The sequence below is a fragment of the Palaemon carinicauda genome, chromosome 1 (genome assembly GCF_036898095.1).
Source record: "Palaemon carinicauda isolate YSFRI2023 chromosome 1, ASM3689809v2, whole genome shotgun sequence".
In the NCBI taxonomy this organism is placed as follows: Eukaryota; Metazoa; Arthropoda; class Malacostraca; order Decapoda; family Palaemonidae; genus Palaemon; species Palaemon carinicauda.
Window position 1 is genome coordinate 147,325,672 of NC_090725.1, and position 21,825 is coordinate 147,347,496.

Here is a 21,825-nt window from a genome sequence, read left to right on the forward strand (position 1 = left end):
CCTCGAATTTTTAATTCAGGCATGACTTTCCAACGGTTTTTTCTGCCCTTCCTCTGTAACCACAGATGCAGGTTTTTGGGGTTTTGGCCAGAATCTCAGAGTATTTAGTCTGTGGTCGGTAGCTACCTGGCAAGATGAATAGAATTCTTTTGCTACGTTAGGCTCCCGACATAGGAGGCTAGACCTCCCTAGGCCACTCCTGAAGGGTCTGTACGATATGACCCTTCTTCCTGTTACCTAGCAGACTAGTCCTGTGTTAGTGGACCGTAGGATGAGGAATAGGATTCTTCTTATGCTTAGGGGACATTGGCACAGCAACTCCGTTTCCTTTCCTTTAGAGGTGGTGGCGAGGGTGCTACCAACATCTTATTTGTATTAATCTAACCCTAGGCTATGGAATAGAATTCTTTAGCCACCTGGGATAGTTCTAATACAGGAACGTAGTTGTTTGGTGGGGCAGGACAGGCTAAGGCCGGCTCCTGCTGTACCTTTCACAGGACCCTCTTTTCCCTTCCCTTCTATCCCTTTATGTTGGCGAATCCCGGCAACCATACTGTTGCCAGTGGGATGCCGGGATCGACCAGACTCCCCCTCTTACAGTTGATAGCTGCCGGCCGGCAGCCTTAACATCTGTCGGCCGGCAGTAATGACAGCTGTGAGCTGCCGGCCATTTTAGTTGCCAGCCGGCAGTAAAGACTAATGACGTCTGGCAGTCATGGCTGCTGCCGGCCGGCAGTCATGGCTGCTGCCAGCCGGCAGTCATGGTGACTGCTGGCAGGCAACCAGGGCAGCTGCCGGTGCTGGACATGCTGGCTGTAAGTGGGAAGTCTCTTCTGTTTACAAAGGTTCTTCAGTTCTTTCTTGAACTGCTAGCAACAGTGGCTACTGCCGGGGTGCTACCTACCAGGCCGGCACAGAATGGTGCCTGCTCAACCGGCAGCACGCCGACTGTACTAGCAGTGCCGGCAGTACTGACCAGCGGTGTCGGCCGGCAAGGTTTAGACAGATCCTTGCCGGCGACAGTACTTTAGCTGGACGGAAACTTGAATTTTATATTCTCAACTTCCATTTGAACCTTCTTTCTGGAGAAGGTAGTAATAGTAGACTTTTACATCCCTTTTACTGTACATATATACAGTATTAGGTAGCCTGTTCTCCATGCTATCTCTCTTTCTTTTAGCTAGCAGGCTAGATGTGCTAGCATTAGCTAGCTATGCCGACGACGTGCTGGCTGTACTACAGTATATGTTTATACAGGTAGTTAGTATTTCTGCAGTATAGGATATACTGCAAATAGAAAGCTTCTGTATATTTTATGCTAGTAGTGTTTTTCCAATATATTTGAAAATCCTACCCAAATATTTGTTGAACCCAATCTCATATTGAAAGAATTTAATTCTTCAATATTCTGATTCGAAATCAGTCTTCAGATTACCCTGCAATATCAAAATTTTAAGGACTGGAGGTTACACTCCTAACCCTTAAAGGGCAGAGCCCTTATCCTCGAGTCTCCATGATTAGGAAACTCTATGTTTTAATTTTGTAAGGGGGGTCACATCAAATAAGTTGGGTGGGATATATACAAATATATGTCTTTCCTTTCCATACTATATATAATTATACAGTAGCCAGTATATTGCAATATAGAGCATACTGCAAATAGAAAACTACAGTATGATTATACAGTAACTATTTCTAACATATCTTGGGTATCCTCATGTAAGCTTATGCTGCACCCGCTCTTACATTAAATTAATAGTGTTTCTTCGTAAAGCTGATTGAGAAATCAGTCTTCCGTACCCCACAGTATTTAGTAAGAAAGGGACAGTGAAGTATACACTTCCCTATCCCTAGGGGTTAGATAACCTCGTTTTCAGTTGGAATTCCTTCGAAAAGGAAATTCCTATCACTTAATACTGAGGGGAGGTACCAGCATTTGATGGCAAGGGATACACAAGTATGTCTCCCCTACTATCCCTTTATAGCTTGCTATCCTAAGCTATTCTGTTAAGATATGACTTTTGATTTGTTGGTTATCAGTGAGATAATCAATCATATACTCATTTTGTTTTCCTTTCTTTACAGGAGGAATGGCAGATGTCATGTGTTGCAGTCATCTGCAAAACTAAGAGTTAGTGTTTTTACGTACATAATGCATGCAGGTTTCATGCCCCCTGCAATATTATTTCCGAACACCAGCAGTATTGGAACCCGCAGGCCTGCAAAGTATGTCGGGCCCTATTGTCCGAAGGTTTCAAGAATCCCAAGTCGGTGGAGACTAGGGATGCAGCTCGTTTCAAACTAAGCAACTGTGTGAGAGGCTTTCAGAAAATCTCTCCGGGACCTTACCTGCCTAATGACAAGATGCGTAGGTTACTATTTCCAACAGCGAGTAAGGAAATAGTGGTACCCCAGACACGAGGTACATTTCCCGATAGCCAGATAACCTTTGGGAAGGAGGACAAAAAGCGCCCACGGGAAGAAGGGGAGAATGTCGGGTTGGAATTGTCTCCGTCCCAACAGGCTCATGAGCCAATGACATCGATATCTCCGCCTTCTATCCCTCTTTTAGATGGAATGAACCAGTTATGGGCCCAAGTCAAGAATCTAGTAGAAAATTTGTGCAAACAGAGCACAAAGCAGGAAGCAAAATGCAAGGTAGAGCTTGGTAAAGCTTCACTTGTCGCTCCTAAAGGGTCGTACAAAAGACTCGTAGATCAAGACCTTCTGACATGCTCTACAACCAATCCCTGGAGGTTTGCGGACCTAATGCCGATTTTAAACGGCAAACTCTACATCTCGAAGAAGATGGGTACTGTTCCTTTGGACAAAATCCAGTTCTGGCAAAGCTCTGACGCTTTCCCGAACTGTTTCATTAGACTGAAGGATGAACCAACATCGGAAAAAGGAACGGAATCAAAGGAGGTTATGATGCTCGACAATGATAAAGCACAGGCTATCCTATCAAGCAGCATAGAAAAGGCGGGTTACTCGGTGTCGAAGGTATCCACACCGGGTAACAAGCACTCTTCCTTTCTTGCTCCTGTTACAATTTCATTCCCCTTTACGGAAAAGGCTTTCAAATATGTCACTGAGGCAATAGAGACAGGTAAACCGTGTCCTACACTCAAGGAGTGCGAGCCTCTGTTCCTAGCATTTCCCAGACAGGAGAAGAACTGGAAGAAGGCCCATTCCACCTTTTCAGTAGGAAGACTTGAGGCAGATGTCGCCAGTCGACAATTCAAGGAAAATCTTTCAAAATTATCTGAGTTTCTCTTACAGGACGAACAAGAAACAAAGGAGAGACTTGCAGCCTCCTTATCTCTACAGAACTACATAGAGTTCTGTTTGGCTCATCAAGATACCCCGGACCTGCTTAAGGTCTTAACCAAAATACATATGGCTACTTTGGTAAAAGACCTTTATGCCTTTATAAAGGCTAGAACATGTAGGGAGTTTGTGTTAGCTAACGCAACAGCAAAACACGATACAAGAAAGCTAATATCTTCCAACATCTGGGGTAAAGACCTCTTTCCAGACGAGGTAGTCAAGGAAGTGATTAAGAACGCCTCCACGGAGAAAGTAGGACTTCTCCAAAAGTGGGGCATCCTTTCAAAAAGAGAATCTTCTAAGGCTCTGGGTCCCCAACCTAAAAGGAAGATGGAGAGGCCTGGACATCCATTTCGAGCGGTTCAACAACGATCCACAGTTGTAGTGACCGAGATGTCACAGACAGATGGTCGAAGAGAGATTCCTACTGATCAATCAAAGCATAGAAATGCTTCTAGTAGGAGGGAGATTCCTTTAGGATCGCTGGACCTTCGATCCTTGGGTCCATGGCCTAATCAAGATGGGACTAAGTCGAGAGGTGGAGACATCTACCACCATTTCCTCTACTCCTCCGAATAGCCAAAACCCTCCTGGAGGAGTTTACCTGAGAGTTCTAGAGCATACAGGTGGTAAGGAAACTTTAGTCCACCGAATTCCAGGGAAGGCCATTGTGTGTTTACGAGAAGGACTCAAGAAAATTCAGTCATTCAGGACTTATCGCCACTCAACAAGTCCAAATAAAACAACAAGTCCAGGAGGTTTATCCTATGAACATAAGGACCCCCCTGCAAAAAAGGGTGCCTTTAGTCTTACCAGACCTGAAAGTCGTCTATCGGCAGCTTCCAGTCAATCACCCTTTCCCCTCCTATCTAGGATTCAAGTTACACAAAGTAACGTACTTCCTAGGAAAGATACTTGTCAGACTAGACAGAGTCCTGGCTGCCTTCCTAAATTTGGCAGACACAGTCATGCAATATTTAAGCCTAAGAAAGGTTCAGGCAACAATGTTCCTGGACAAGAGGCTGGGGTGGGCAGCACCCAAGGTGGCTGGTCTATGAACATCCAAAGAAATGATCCGGTCCCCGGAACATCGTGGATGAAAGATAAATTTCAGATTCCCAAAACGAGAACTGGGAGGAACCCCGTTCTCTCTCCAGTTCGCAATAAAGGCAGACCCTGTGCTAAGAGCACGGCTGCAAGATGCACTGGAACCTGGAGAAAACAAGCATCAAACGCTCAAAGAGGCCTAAAAAGACCGATAGCGGTCCTTCCTCAATCGCTTCCCTAACAAAGGTCAAAGCCCGAAAATCCCAAGACCATGTTGGTCCAGTCATGGGTAGGGAAACTCTCTCCAAGCAGATCAGTTTTTCTGCAGCTGATCTGGGACACCGAAGCGATAACAAGATGCTGCAATCGACGATGCTAAGAAACGTCTCATACAGTTTAAGTGTAGTTAGCCATCCCTCACCTAAAGGGATGGCACCTGTCAGCAGTTCACATACAACCAATCCGCATTGTGACAGTGGATGCTCTACTCAAGCTCAGGCCGATAGAGTTAGAATGGTCCACAGACGCACACCTATTCTCTCTGAGATGGGAACAAGTCCCCAAACTGCAATCCGACCTCTTCATTACGAGCGCTGTCAAGGAACTACCTTGATATGTAGCCCTATATGAGGATCCTCTAATTTAAATGATAAACATCATGTCTCTGAAATGGAAGGGATAGACTTAGGATTTCCAGTTCATCCCGTCCAATTACCTGCTGAGCGTCCTCAACATGCTGAGATCCTTCCAGGCGGGACAACTCCAGAAGGTTCAGAGATCCATTGCCTTCGATTTATTACAGAGAACCCAAACCCTTCATTGCATGATTTTCTTGCCCCAGCAGTTAAGAAGAGATTTGGGATCTCAAAAGGCAATATAGAATTCTTAGAGGAATACAAGTCTAAGTCAACTAGAAGACAATATGAGTCATCATGGAAAAAGTGGGTTGCTTTCGTAAAAGCAAAAGGACCGAGAGAGATTTCAATGAACTTCTCCATGTCCTTCTTTATCCATCTTCATAACCAGGGTTTGGCGGCCAACACGATAACTACGTGCAAGTCAGCCTTGACTAGACCTCTTCTATATGCTATTCAAGTAGACTTGACGAATGAGATCTTTAATAAGATCCCGAATGCATGTGCGAGGTTTAGGCATGCTGCACCACCAAAGCCCATCTCTTGGTCTTTGTACAAGGTCCTACATTATGCCTCATCCTTGAACAATGAAGATTGTTCACTTAAGGATCTAACCCAAAAGGTAATTTTTCTGATCGCCATAGACTCAGGGGCTAGAGTTAGTGAAATAGTGGCCTCTTCTTGGGATGAGGGCCCCATTCAGTTCTCAGAAACAGGAGAACTGAATCTCTTCCCTGATCCATCCTTTATAGCTATGAATCAGCTACTCACTAAAAGGTAGGGTCCCTGGAGAATCTGCCCTCTGAAGGAAGATGTCTCTCTATGTCCGGTAGAGTGTCTACAGGTCTATCTTCGTAGAACTTCAGACTTCAGGGGAGGACAGCTCTTTTAAGGAAAAACCTCTGGATCAAACTTATCCCTAAAACAACTGAGGGCGAAGCACACCTACTTTTTTATCCCTAAAACAACTGAGGGCGAAGCGCACCTACTTTTTTATCCCTAAAACAACTGAGAGCGAAGCGCACCTACTTTATTTGTAGAGAGGATCCTGACAGTACTCCCGCAGGTCATGATCCGAGAAAGATTGCTTCATCACTGAACTTCTTTCAGTATATGGACTTTGAGCATCTTCGTTCATACACTGGATGGAAATCATCCAGAGTGATTTACAAACACTATGCGAAACAGGTACGTGAACTAAAAACACTCTGTAGTGGTGGCAGGTAGTGTATTAAAACCTGCCCCTTAATTACTGTTATAGACAGTCAATGGCTTGGACTTCAAATGTCCTCGCACATATGCTGGGTGAGAATCATCCACAGTGTTCTACAAACACTATACTAAGCAAGTTCATGATCTGAAGCAGTATGTGGTGACGTCGGGTAGAGTACTTAACCCGCCGTCTAATTCTACGATGAACAGCTAATTGACTGGGACTGTCAATTAAAGGGAGAAGAGGTCATCCCTCTTAGGGTGTGACCTCCTTTGATCAAGTGTTACCATGGACACTAGCTCTATTCAAAATCCCAGGTGTGGAATTATACAGATAGCACTAGTGCCGGTGTACGTAGTATACAGTGCCGGTGTACGTAGTATACAGTGCCGATAAAAGTAACCAGTACAGGAATTATGAAGATAATTTGTTTTATAATTTTCTTCAATCTGAGAGTGGCACTTATCATTTCTTGCTTTCCAAGAAAGAAAGATAATCTCTGTGCAGGTTACATGTATAGTTCCGTTATCATGCTACATTCGTTTTACTTACTAATAAACGTCTATAGAATGTAATTGCATCCTAACTCGATACAATTGCTTGATTATAGTCCAGAGTATGTACTTTTATATATTTGTATGCTCACAAACAATGGATTTAAGAAACACTGTTAAGTATTTGGTAATTTTCACAAACTACGAGACAGTTTGTTCATCTGGTGTATTCTTATGTTTGTCCATACAATATATTCTTACCTTGAGACCCCCCTTTCTACCGTCTAGAATGACTCATCCCTGTAGGGGGCAGGAAGCACTAACATCAGAGATGATTAGTGATAATGACGAATAATGGTAACGTCATTTGTCTCGATTGCTCCAAATGATCATAAAAAGGTTGTCCCAAGGTTAAGGCACTGATGAAAACCCACAGATACATTAATGCTCTGGTATACTTCCATCAGGACGACATGGCTTGAGCCCAAAAAACGGATTTTGAGCGAAGCGAAAAATCTATTTTTGGGTGAGATCGCCATGTCGTCCTGATGGCCCCACCCTTCTTCCTTAAAGAAAAGATCTTCACAGTTCCCTCCCTGATGTACTGTATCTGTAGCACCACGCTCAATGCTACTAGGAATGTCCGCCATCCTGGGAATGGCGCTGGGGTGGTGGTCAATAATAGTACGGGAACGGGGGTAACCTTGTTACGCCCCCCTTCTATTCTTTTGCCACGTCCCCCTCGAAGCGTTAACGCTATTTGGGGTGGAAATTGCTATGTGACGTGTCAAGAATGCGTCCTCTGATTTTATGCGATATCCTTGAGAACATTTTAAGGATATTCGTTCCAGGAGTCAGAATTCTGGAACCTGAAGGTTAATTCTCTGGAAATATCACTGTAGTATAATATATCCTTCTGAAGCTACCTTAGGAACTTCCATCAGGACGACATGGTGATCTCACCAAAAAATAGATTTTTCGTTTCGCTCAAAATGCGTTTTATATATATATATATATATATATATATATATATATATATATATATATATATATATATATATATATATAGATATGCTAAAGTATATCAGCAGTAATGAAAGCCCTTCAAACACAAGGATGAATCATATTTTAGAACTTTTGAAGACCCCATTTCTCGTAAATTATTCACAGCTCAACTAGATGTTTTTAAGAATTCATATTTGGAAAATGTAGGAATTAACAACTAAACAACTTAAGATTTGCATATGACCTAGATCTGGTTAGAGAATCTTGGGAGGAATTGAAAGAGATATGATATTTGAATAGTGAAAGCAGAAATGTAGGACGGAACACGAATATGAGTAAAACTAAGATAATACTCTGTGAGAAAACAGTGAGACAATTAATAAAGGTTACGGATGAAGCTCTAGAGATTGTTAATGAATATGTGTACTTGTGGCAAACAGTAAGTGTTTCCCCAGGACATGAAACCGAAATAAAAAGAAGGATAAACATTGAATGAAGAGCTTTTGATAAACAAAATGAGATTATGAAATGTAAAATCGCACTCTCTCTAAAAAGAAACCTTAGAAACCTTAGAAGACGAACTAGTTATAACTCACAGATCTATGGAAAGTAATAATGGAAATAACAATCAGACAAAATAAGGAGCAACATAGATACGGGATCAAATGAAAGTAGAGGATATTATAACATGTAAGAAAAAGCAATGAACATGGGCAGGGCATATAATGAGAATAACAAAGAACAGATGGACATTAGGAATAACAGAATGGATCACTAGAGATTGCAAAAGTAGCAGGGGGGGGGGGGGGGCGGTAGGAGATGGTGGACTGACAAACTACAAAAATCTGTAGGTATAGACTGGCATAAAAAGACCGTAAGCCGAACGAGTCTTGTCCTGCAGTGGACTAGTTACGGCTGATGATGATGATGTTAATATATCGGATATCTAAGTTTGACCTTTTTTTCTTGATTTTCCTGTATGCTTCATAATATTCACTTGTCAACAGTGTTATGAATCATGAGCCTCAATGAACTGCAACTCAATCAATACGTCGCTCACTCATTCAGGTGCCTTTTTTTTGGGGGGGGGGGCAGAAAATTAAACGGATTTTGAGCGAAGCGAAAAATTAATTTTTGGGTGAGATGGCCATGTCGTCCTGATGGAAGTTCCTAAAGGGTAGCTTCCTTGGGTATATATGACTACGGTGATATTCCCAGAGAATTTACCTTAAGGTACCCAGAATTATAACTCCTGGAGCGAATATCCCTAAATAAAAGAACCAGGGATATCGCGAAATATCCGAGGACGTATTCTTGACACGCCACATAGCAATCTGCACCCCGAACAGAATTAACACTTCGAAGGGGTCAAGTGGCAAGAAAACGAAAAATGAGAAAGAAAGGAGAGCCGCTCGCAAGGTACCTCTCCTCTCTCGTTTCGTAAGCGTGCATAGCGCCGCCGACGGCGTCATCTGTATTCCTTGTAGCGATACACGAGGTGCTACAGATACTGTATGTAGGGAGGGGTCTATAGCCCTTTTTAGAGGAAAAAGGAAGGGCGGGTCCATCAGGACGACATGGCCATCTCACCCAAAAATAGATTTTTCGCTTCGCTCAAAATCCGTTTTTTGGCCTCAAAACGTGCCGTACTCTCAGAAGTTATTTCCCGGTCAACTAGACCTAGAGACCAAAGATGTTACCGTCATACATCTTTTCATCTAACCATAGACCATGTTAGTGCTTCCTGCCCCCTACAGGGAAGAGTCATTCTAGACTCTGGAAAAGTCTCGAAGAGTACATATACCTATGCATGAATAACAGACAAGCCAATATAGTGGTCTCACTCTATATCATGTAAAGCATAGTTTGTAAAAGAACCATTGAGTCAATATGAAATATCGACCAGTTCCCCGTTCGATTACTGGATTGGACAAAGGTTTATATCCGGGTAGGAGGAAAACTTGCACATACGCTACCGTCCCCTTAGGACATGGAGTCCACCCGCTAGGGGAAAGCATAAACCAATGAAAGATGCTTGCATAAAGGAACAATCTATTAGAATTATCCATGATAAATATACATAGTAAACGTAATGCTAAACCATTTCAAGTAAAATGACACAGGCGAAAGAGACGCAAGGTTCACAAGAACTAGTTTATTGACAATCAATAAAAGTAAAACAGGTTAAACAACAATTATACATATATAAGAGGAGGATAACCAATAAACAAGCATAAGCATGATAGTAAACAGAAAATTTGTTTATCTGAAAGAAAAACATTATCGCCACTTTTAACATACCGAGGTATCAAAATCATAAAAGTCTGTATTACTAATCAGTCACATTAGCGTTGGAAACGCTTGGCACACATGTCTGCACTTATGCTAGGTTCACCTTTGAATATGGAACACTTAGTTTGTAGAACAGTCCGTAACTACACACCCACCCCAGAATTAATCGTCCCAATTAATTTCAATGTTCCTCGCAGAGTTAAACAGCAGGTTTAACGACACTACCCACTGCTACCACAGACCTCTTCAGTTGCTCCACTTGCTTCGCATAATGACGAAAGAAAACTCTGGAAGACTTCCAGCCAGTGTATGAGCGAAGATGTTCGAAATCCATACTATTGAAGAAATTTAAGGATGAGGCAACTTTCCTCAAATCGTGACCTGCGGGTGTACTGTCTGGATCCGCTCTGCGAATAAGATAGGTGATTTTCGCCCTAAGTTGTTTCAGCGATAAATTTGAGCCTGATGTTTCTCCCCTGAATAGTTGACCACCCCTAAAGTCTGAAGTTCTACGAAGATAGACCTTTAGGCATTCCACTGGACATAGAGATGCATCTTCTTTCAGAGGGCAAATTCTCCAGGGACCCCACCTGTTGGTGGGTAACTCATTCTTGGCGAGAAACGTAGGATCCGGAAACAGGTTCAGTTCTCCCCCATCTCGAGAAGGCTACAATTTCACTAACCCTGGCCCCCGAAGCAAGTGCAAACAGAAAAATAACTTTTTGGGTCAAATCCTTTAAAGCACACTCCTCATTGTTCAACAGCGAAGTGAAATGAAGAACTTTATCCAGAAATCATGAAATGGGCTTCATAGGTGCTGATGGTCTGAGCCTGGCACAGGCCTTCGGAATTTTATTAAAAATGTCGTTAGAGAGGTCGACCTGGAAGGCATATAAAATGGGTCTTGTCAAAGCAGATTTACACATGGATATTGTGTTGGCTGCTAACCCTTGACCATGGAGGTGGATGAAGAAAGATAAGCAGAAGTCCGTCGAGATCTTTTGTGGATTCTTCGCCTTGACAAAGGCCACCCATTTTCTCCATGATTACTCATATTGTCTTCTAGTGGATTTGCACTTATATTCCTCTAGGAAATCTATACTGTCTTTCGAAATCCAGAAACGTTTTCTCACGGCTAGGGAGAGAAAATCATGAGCTGCAGGTTCCGGGTTTTCAGTGATGAAGCGCAGACAGTCGACTTCTGAACTCGCTGGGTCAAAACTGGATCTGGTAACGGTAAACACTTCAGCCGTAGTTCTAATGCCAGAGGGAACCACACGCTGTTCGGCCACTTGTGAGCAACTATTGCCGCTACTCCCTTGAAAGATCTCAGTTTGTTGAGGACCCTCAATAGAAGGTTGTGAGGAGGGAACAGGTAAATCCTGGACCATCTGTTCCAGTCGAGGGACATCGCGTCCACTGCTTCCGCCAAGGGATCCTCATAGAGGGACACGTAAAGGGTAACTTCTTGTTGTCTTTCGTCGCAAAGAGGTCTCTCTGCAGTTCTGGGACTTGACTCAAGATGAAAGAGAACGATCCTGCGTCTAGGGACCATTCCGACTCTATCGGTGTGAACCTGGATAGAGCGTCCGCTGTCACGTTGCGGACTCCTTAAAGGTGAACTGCCGACAGGTACCATTTCTTCTTTTCCGCCAGTCGAAAGATGGCCAACATCACTTGGTTGATTGGTGGTGACCTCGATCCTTGTCAATTCAAGCATCTCACAATCACCTCGCTGTCCAGTACCAACCTTATGTGGATTGAGCGGCGAGGGGAGACTTTCTTCAAAGTAAGGAGTACTGCTATAGCTTCCAGAAAGTTTGTGAAATGTCTTGAATAGATTGGACCAAGTTCCTTGGGCCTTCCTCCGATGAGAATGACCTCCCCATCCCTCCTTCGAGGCGTCTGTGTGAATAGTCAACGAGGGGGGAGGTGGCTGAAGAAGTACCGACTTCTTTAGTTGCCTGACTTAGGACCAAGGCCTGAGAAGCGTACGTAGACGAAGCGGAACTGGTCTTATCAGATCTCTTCGCGCGTTTGATGCATAACTTCTCCAAACTCCGGTTGCATCCTTTAGCTGTGCTCTTAGCACTGGGTCTGTTACTGAGGCAAACTGGAGAGAACCCAGCTCTCTCTCCTGTTCGCGTCTTGATATGCTTTCGGAATCCAGAAGTCTCTTGACAGAACCAGCTATCTCCCTCCTCTTCTTCGCAGGGATGGAGAGTTGGTGTGACACTAGGTTCCAGTGGATTCCCAGCCACTGGAACTTTTGAGATGGAGAAAGCCGAGACATTTTTCTGTTGATCTTGAAGCCTAGATGCTCTAGGAACTGGATCACCTGTAGGGAAGCTTGCAAACACTCTGTCTTGGATGCTGCCCACACCAGCCAGTCGTCCAGGTAGGCTACCACCTGGATTCCCTTTAGGTGTAATTGTTTGAGAGCTGCGCTCGCAAGCTTCGTGAAGATCCTTGGGGCTATGTTTAGCCCAAATGGCATGGCTCTGAAGGCGTAGAGTCTTCGATGTAGCTTGAACCCTAGGTAGGGGGAGAGTTGGCGATTGAATGGAATGTGCCAATAGGCGTCTGACAAATCTATGGAGATGGTATATGCCCGCTTGGGCAGTAAGGTCCTTATGTGTTGCAGTGTTAGCATCTTGAACTTGCAGTTCACTATGAACTTATTGAGTGGCGACTAGTCCAGAATGACTCTTGAATTTTTCTGAGCCCTTCTTGGGAACACAAAACAGCCTACCTTGGAATTTCATGGACTTTCCCCTGCGGATTACTCTTTTCTTCAAGAGTTCTCGAATGTACTCCTTCAGAACGTTGGTGGAGTGTTGGAAAAATCGTGGGCACGGGGGTGGAGTGCTGTACCAGCTCCAACCCAGTCCATTCTTGAGTAGGTTTGGGGCCCAGGGATCGAAGGTCCAACGATCCCGAAAAATCTGAAGTCTCCCTCCTACCGGTATCATTTCACTTTGGCTGCTGTTGCCCTGAGGTCTTGCCTCCTTGACCGCGACCACCCCTAAATCCCCTCCCCCTTGAGGGGCGTCTAGACGAACCTCTAGCTGCTCCTCTAGGCTTTGCTCGAAAGGCAGTAGACTGCCCTTCGAACGCTGGGTTAAATGCCGGAGACTGAGTAGTCACGGCTTGGGGTACCCACTGGTACGTGGTCGGGGTTTGTGCCACCAACTGGGGCACTGTAGGCATAGGAAGTTGCTGCTGCTGTTGCTGTCTGAATGGCTTGGCTGGCCGAGAGGGTAGCCTAGTCTTCTTAGTCTTCCTCTTTGGTTGGGGACCCTTATCCGGGGAAGACTTTCTCTTGAGAGATAGGCCCCACTTCTGGAGAAGGTTTCTATTCTCCGTGGCGGCCTTATCTACAACCTCCTTGACCGCTTTACTAGGGAAGAGGTCTTTGCCCCAAATGTTGGAGGAGATTACCTTCCTTGGCTCGTCCCTCACAGCAACCGAGGCGAACACGAACTCCCTACAAGCCCTCTTAGCTCTGACGAAGCTATAAAGGTCCTTCGTCACTGTGACTAGGTGTGTCTTAGCCACTACCATAAACATTTCAAGGGCTTTGGGGTCACTTGCCATTGTCTCCAGAGTCATTTGAAGAGACATTGAGGCAGCAAGTCTTTCTTTTGTCTCAAGCTCCCTGCGCAAAATAAAGTCAAGACAGCTTCGGGAGGTTCTCACCGAACTGACGTCCGGCAATATCGGTCTCCAACTTCCCGACTGAGAAGGTAATATGGACGTCCTTCCAGTCTTTGTGGTCCATGGGTAAGGCCAAAGATAGAGGTTTACACTCCTCCAAAGAGGGGCATGGCTTACCTGCCTCAACCGCTTTCAGCACGGCCGTAAACCCTTTCTGCATAAAAGGGAAGGCTCTAGAAGGAGAGGACACAAAGGAAGGGTGCTTCTTACTCAAAGCAGGTACCTTAGAGTTTGTGAAGCCCCTCTCTTTCATCAAGCTTGACAACAAAGCTCGAGCCTTAGCATGGTCAAAAACTATGACCTCCTTCGGGTCTGTTTCTTCCTTTGAGGCTGGTTCCTTCCTTAGGCGGACATAGCAGTCCGGATAAGACTCGTTGCTGGGCCAGAATTCCACCTCCTCAAGGGGGACTGAGCCCAATTCCTCCGAAATGACGATCTTTCCCGTCGTCATCGGCATGTGCTCGGCATACCTCCAAGGGTTGGCATCCGAGCACAAGGGAAGGTCCTTCACGCTGAGCTTCTGGGGCCCACGTGATGCTGCAAGTCTCCACATCTCTAACTTCATTGCAGCAGCCTTCTCATTATTTTCCTTCTGCATCTGTTGGATCATCCCAACGATGGAAGCAAGGGTCTTTCCCAGATCCTCTGGGAGAGAGGACGATGTTGAGGGAAAAGGTTCAGGGGCCTGAACCGGGGTAGCCGACACCTCGTCGAACTCTTCCTCCTCATTGTCTGGAGCCTGGGACAGCTCCTCTTCCTGGTCTTCTGCCAGAAGGTCTTTTTCTGTGCACTCGGACACCTCCAACATCCTATCATCCAGTTGGATGTCTTGCAGGGCGTCCGCGACTTCAGCATCCACTGGGATCTGAACCAACGGCATCACCGCTTGAGGCTGGGGAATCACTGCATCTGCTGATGCCTTGGGGAAAAGGTAAGCCCTCATCTTCTCATTTGGAAGATAGGGACCAGAAGTGTTCTTCTGAAAGCCCCTTACCCAGGTACGAAGCTTCTCCCTTGCTGCGTCCCTTGACTCCGCCGTCTTAGGGGAATCAAATGCCTCAGTAATCAGGTTTGTGCATATGGTACATACCTGCGGGTCCCAATACCGGAGATCACCTTTGGAGACTGCGCATGCTGCGTGCCTCCTACACAAGTCATGTCCGCAGAAGTTCCTGCTGCGGACGTTGCAGAAAACGTTTCCACACTTCGGATGGTCCTCATGTAAAGAAAAGAAAATTCCATGAGTATCAAGTGAACTACATATCACTGGATATACATAGCTTAAAGTAACTAAGCTAGAAAGGAAAGAAGGAGACACACACTTGTATTTCCTGCCCAGTCAATTGCTGTAACCTTCCAGATAATAAAATCATAAGGTTATTATATACTAGAGTGATCAATAAATAATTTCCAGAGGAAAATAGGTGTAGCTCACACCAAAATAAGTAATTTTAAAATACTGGATAGTAGAAAAGAAAGAACTCACTTTCTTTATCTGTATGATTTCACCAAAGGGCTGTACAAGACAACACAAGTGTGTTAGAAAAACTTAGCGTTGTAACATACTATACTATAGTTTTCTCCATGCAGTATATCCTATACTGAAAAATACTGGCTACAGTACATAAGATAATGTGCCGGCCGGGACATACCTTAACTAGTTCCAAAGTATACTACTTTTAGACTATTAGGCGGAAGAACGCTGGTTCAAATGCGTGTGCCGGCCGGCAACTAAACAAGATAGCACCCGGCTGCCAAACGTAGCGGCCGGCAGAACATTGGTGTGTTTCTATTGCCGGCCGGCAGGGGACTGCCGGCCGGCAACTAAACAATGATAGCACCTGGCTGCCGGCCACTAATCGTAGTGGCCGGCAGAACTATAGTGTGATATTATAGCTGGCCGGCAAAGGTATACTACCAATGCCGGCCGGCAGCAAAAGAACTAGAGAACTTCCAACTGCCCGGCTGCCGGCCACTTAGGCCGGCAGCCGGGCTAGGGTACAAACACTAGAAGAAAAACAGAATGGATGCCGGGATAAGAGACTGTACTGCCTCATAGCCCGGCAACCCGAAACAGTGCACATAAGGAAGGGGAGAATATAACTTCAGGCTTCCTTGTCCAATGCCATCTGGCTCTACAGACAAACATGGATGAGAGACCAAGGGAGGTCCGGGGAGCACTCAAAGCAGAAGACCCGCCGGCCGGCAAGGGACTGAGTCAACTCCACATCCTAACCTATGCTAGGTACAGATGTAGAATTATGGACAGAGATGTAATGGCTAGGCCATCACTAAGGAAAGAGGGGGAAGGGAGAAAGAGGGTCCTGCTAACCTTACTCTAATAATGAATCACCCCGCAGCCAAGAAAACTCATCTTAGCCTAGGGGAGATCCGAGGAGGGAGGCCGGCAGTACTTGCCAACTCCCTCGGAACCAAAGCAAGGAAGGCGTTGTTATTCACAGAAAAAGAGGATCTCATCCTCCACACCGAGAACAACAACACTGGACTAGTCTGCTAGATCACAAAAAGAAGGAATCATCTCATACAGAAACCTTCGAAAGTGAACTAAGGAGGCTAAGCCTCCTATGTCTGCTCTTAGCCGAGCAAGGGAATCTCAATCACAATGCTAGACAGAAACAGACCCTGACTAAGAACTCTGATGTCCTGCCCCCTCCTGAAGCCAGACTTACTGGAAACAGGAAAGAACAGAAACACCCTAATATAGTTGTATCTAAAAGTCAATTCAGATAAACCATTAGGGTTAAGCCCAAGCCTTAAGCAGAGGGAAAGGGATTGCACACATTCTCCGAGGAGAAGAGAGCAACCGGGGAGTGTGAGAAAGTATACTAGGGCCCCATAGACAACTAGCCTAGGCGCGAAGAGAATCGATTACCTAAATCACCGAAACTCACTCGTATACTATCTTGGAAGAAAATCAACATAATCTTTAATGTATAAAACTTGCTAAAGCTTCAATAAGATTTTAAAACACTCGGAAATCTGAATATCATGCAGGAAAGTACTAGGGCCAAACGACTAGGCTACAAGGTCTAGCGTAGGCCAGAATCGGCAAATCATTCGCCAAAACGAAAATACTAAAAGCATCATATAAAGAAATCCTAAGTAAAGCTGAATAGCTAAAATTATTAAAGCGAAACAGCCGGGAACGTCGCTCTGGCTAACTCAATGACTCATGCATGGCGAGTGACCGCGTCCAGGACGCCTCCGGTAGGCAACAGCTCTTGTAACGAAGATAACACTATCAAATTATCTTAAGATCACCAACAGCTTACATTTATACATAAAAGAGATAATACTCAACTTATCAGAGGCAGAAGAAGTTGGAGAAAGCATCATGATGTTGAAAATAATCCAAGAAAAGCGAGATAACACAGGGAAAACACTGAGTTGTTGAGCTACGCAAAAAGGAATACAGATGGCGCCGGCGCTATGCACGCTTACAAAACGAGAGAGGAAAGGTACCTTGCGAGCGGCTCTCCTTTCTTTCTCGTTTTTCGTTTTCTTGCCACTTGACCCCTTCGAAGTGTTAATTCTGTTCGGGGTGCAGATTGCTATGTGGCGTGTCAAGAATACGTCCTCTGATATTTCGCGATATCCCTGGTTCTTTTATTTTGGGGATATTCGCTCCAGGAGTTAGAATTCTAGGTACCTTAAGCTAAATTCTCTGGGAACATCACCGTAGTCATATATACCCAAGGAAGCTACCCTTTAGGAACTTCCATCAGGACGACATGGCTTGAGCCCAAAAAAACATATATAAGCTGCATTACATGTAAGCTGGACATTATTTGCGGAGCATTACTTTGAAAGCTATCTTTATGTATGATAACTTGACAATGTCTCCATGCTTTTCTAAATTTAGTTTGCATTGCAATAACAATGAATTAAAAAAAAAGCAGGGGAATAATTCTTCATTTAATTTTCCAGCTTTTTTATTTATTTATTTATTTTTTTCTTTATAATAATAAGAGGGATGAAAAAGAGGGGACTATACTTTTCCTGATGAACAAGAATAAAAAAGTTCATCAACAAAACATAATTAACATCAAATGCACTCTACTTTAACGGTGACAAATATTAATTAAAAAAAAAAAAAAATTAACAGAAAAACAGGAAAATCTTAAAAAAAGACTGTCTCTATCCATATGGTTATTGAAACTATTAAACAGTCACGGATACTAGAAAAAACATAGATATATATTCAGTTTATTTCAGAGCATATACATATACATATACACAAACACATATATATATATTGTATATATATACTGTATATATATATACATATATATATATATATATATATATATATATATATATATACTGTATATATATATATATATATATATATATATATATATATATATATATATATATATATATATATATATATATATATATATATATATATATATATATATATATATATATATACAGTGGAACCTCTACATATGAATTTAATCCGTTCCAGAACCAACTTCGGATGTAGAAATTGTTCGGATGTAGAAACGAATTTTCCCATAAGAATACATTGAAATAGGATTAATCCGTGGTTGAGCCCAAAAACCTATGATAACTTCTTAATAAACTACTACACATAACTTTCCCATGAGAATAATGAACACTAAATTAGATAATAGACATGTAAATAAGAAGAATAGACATGTAAATAAGAAGAATTAGCAAAAATTGATAAATAAGAAACGGGTTTTTAGCGTCACTTTACCTTAGAAACTCCAGCGCAGGTGTTGTTCGTCTTCGCTACGCAGAGAGGAGAGAGGAGACGGACGGACGGCGAGGAGGTAGAGAGGTTAACTACGATAAACGTAACACTACCGTAACTTATTCTACCTTACACTAAGTGAACTTTAACATAACTTAGCTTATTTTTTTTTTTTATATTTTATATTTTTTTTTTACATTTTCTTTTTTTCTTTTTGATGATTACGTAATTTTAATCACTATCACTTACATTTAAAATTGACTGAATTTCTTTTGCTTCACTCTTTTCCGTTTTCTGTGTTTCACTTTCTTCCTCTTCACTCTTTGCCGTTTTCTTCGGTTCACTTACATCCTCTTCATCGCGAGTTCGCTTCGCAGTTTTTTTAAAGAAAGCATCGATAGATAATTGCTTCGTACGGCTTTTCAGAATGTTTCGAAAGTGCGTTAGGCAAACATCATCGAATTGAGAAACTACACGACAAACCTGCAATTTCTTTGGATGGTATTTGTCGATGAAGTCGACCACGTCTTGATATTTTCCTAACACCTCTTTTATTTGCGCTGAACCTAACACAGGTTCTACCTCCTCGCTCTCTTCCTCGTCATCACTCATGTGCTCCGACATAGCATGGAGTTCCTTGAGCTCATCCGTCGTCAGTTCGTCGTGATGTTCGGCGACGAGTTCCGTAACGTCATCTGCGTTGACCTCCAGACCCATGGACTTGCCAAGATGAGTAGTATTTATCTTTACAGTTGTTTTAAGCATTCATTGAAGTTTTTTTTGGCAAAAGAAAAAAGGAGGTTACTGCAAAAACTGATTTTTCAAGAATTTTTTTTGGCGTCGGGGTCGTTCGCGTCCGAGTATACCCTTAAAGGGGTGTCCGAGGAGCGTACCTATCCAGGGTTAAAGCACTGCTTGAATAAGTGCTTGGTGTACAGCTTCTTAAAATTAGAGATGACTTGCTGGTCCATGGGCTGGAGGATAGAGGTGGTATTTGGTGGAAGATACAACACCTTTATGAACTTGAATTCATCGAAGATATCATCTTCAAGTCCGGGGGGGTGAGCGGGTGCATTGTCAAGGCATAGCAGGCACTTTAAAGGCAATTTCTGCTCATGAAGATACTTCTTCACAGAAGGACCGAAAACTTGGTTTATCCATTGCACAAAGATTTGCCTAGTGACCCAGGCCTTCGAGTTGGATCGCCAGAAAACATGAAGCTGATCCTTATCGACGTTGTGTGCTTTAAAGGCCCTAGGGTTCTCCGAATGGTAAACAAGCAAGGGCTTGACTTTAAAGTCCCCGCTAGCGTTGGCACATAGAGCAAGAGTCAACCGATCCTTCATTGGCTTATGCCCAGGCAATTTCTTCTCTTCAGCAGTGATGTAGGTTCGAGTCGGCATCTTCTTCCAAAACAGCCCGGTTTCATCACAATTGAACACCTGCTGCTCTACGTAGCCTTCTTCCTTTACGATATTTTCGAATTTCTTAACAAAGTCAGTTGCAGCCTTTGTGTCCGCACTAGCAGCCTCTCCATGGCGAACAACTGAATGAATCCCGGACCGTTTTTTAAATTTCTCGAACCAGCCACGAGATGCCTTGAAATCATCTGAGGAAGGCTCGGTTGAACTCTCCCCAGCATCACCCCCAGAGCTCTCCTCCTTCAAGTCCGTAAAGATGGCGTGCGCCTTCTCACAGATAACGGTTTCGGTGATGGTGTCGCCAACGATCTCTCTATCCTTAATCCACATTAGTAGAAGTCGTTCCATCTCTTCTATGATAGGGGTACGGCGTTTGGAAATTATAGTGATCCCCTTAGAAGGTTTCAATGCTTTAACCCTGGATAGGTACGCTCCTCGGACACCCCTTTAAGGGTATACTCGGACGCGAACGACCCTGACGCCAAAAAAATTTTTTGAAAAATCAGTTTTTGCAGTAACCTCCTTTTTTCTTTTGCCAAAAAAAACTTCAATGAATGCTTAAAACAACTGTAAAGATAAATACTACTCATCTGCAGAAAAACTATTTATTATAAATATTTTAAAAAATTAAGTAGAAAAAAAAAGACCTGACATAAAAATTCATAAAAAAAGTTTATACATATATACACAAATCCTTTTAGGAATTGATTCTTGAATGTTTAGGACACATCTTGATGTATTTTGGATGAAGTCAGACCCATGGAGGTGAAGATCTGAAATGAGAAAAAAAGGGTAACTTTTTTTGGCCAAAAAAATTTGTCCAAATTTCATGAATTTTTTTGGGTACCCAAATGAAATAGGAAGTGGCTAATTTTTTTAGGGAATAAACATATGTTATCCTAAAATAGAAATATGTAAAAAAATCTTCATTATTTTGTGAATTACATTTATATCAGGGGCCATATCTAAAGGTAATTTTTTGAGTACTTAGAAATTTCGTAAAAAAATACATATATTTAATATATAATATGATATTTATGCAGGTAAAAATATACCAAAATATCACAAATTCTATAGGGAACAAGAATATATATAGATAGGGAAGCTTACGCTTCGGATATGTCCACAAAATGGCCGCCAACCACACTGACTCAGACTCCCTAATCTGCCACTTGAAATGTAGGAAGGGTATGTCAATTTCAAGGTGTTATTTACTAATCTAATTATTATTGGATATGCATAAAAATTGTATGGTGGGTTGCTGGATAATTGTCGATTATTTTACGACTATAAAATTAAAATTCTGACCCAAAAAAATTTTTTTGAAGGGAAATAAAATCGAAAAAAAAAAAAATGTAAAACAATATAATATTTTAGCTAAAAAAATTTTATGATATTCAATAAAAAAAAAAGTAAACAAAATTTTCCGACAAATAAACATCTAGAGGAATCATTACTCTGTGATAGTTCCTTAGTACGTAGTAATTTTGAAAGAATTGGGAAAAAACAAAAAAATGGCAATCACCGGAAAATCGAACACATACCTATATATACGCCATATCTGGCTAAAAAAAAGATAGGCATGGGTAGCCAGATCATCTAGAAACACTTTCCAACACTATAAAAATATAAGTTTTGCGACACTACTTGCCAATTCCTTACGGTAACATGACTAAGCGAATTGCAAAACAAATAAAAAGGGGCACTCGCGGAAAAATGGCTAACATTCTAATATACGGCATTTCAGAAAAAAAAATTCAGCCACGTGCTAGGCAAACCATCAAGGCACATTTTCCGACAAATAAACATCTAAATGAATAATTACTCTGTGATAGTTCCTTAGTACGTAGTAATTTTGAAAGAAATGGGAAAAAACGAAAAAATGGCAATCACAGGAAAATCGAACACGTACCTATATATACGCCAT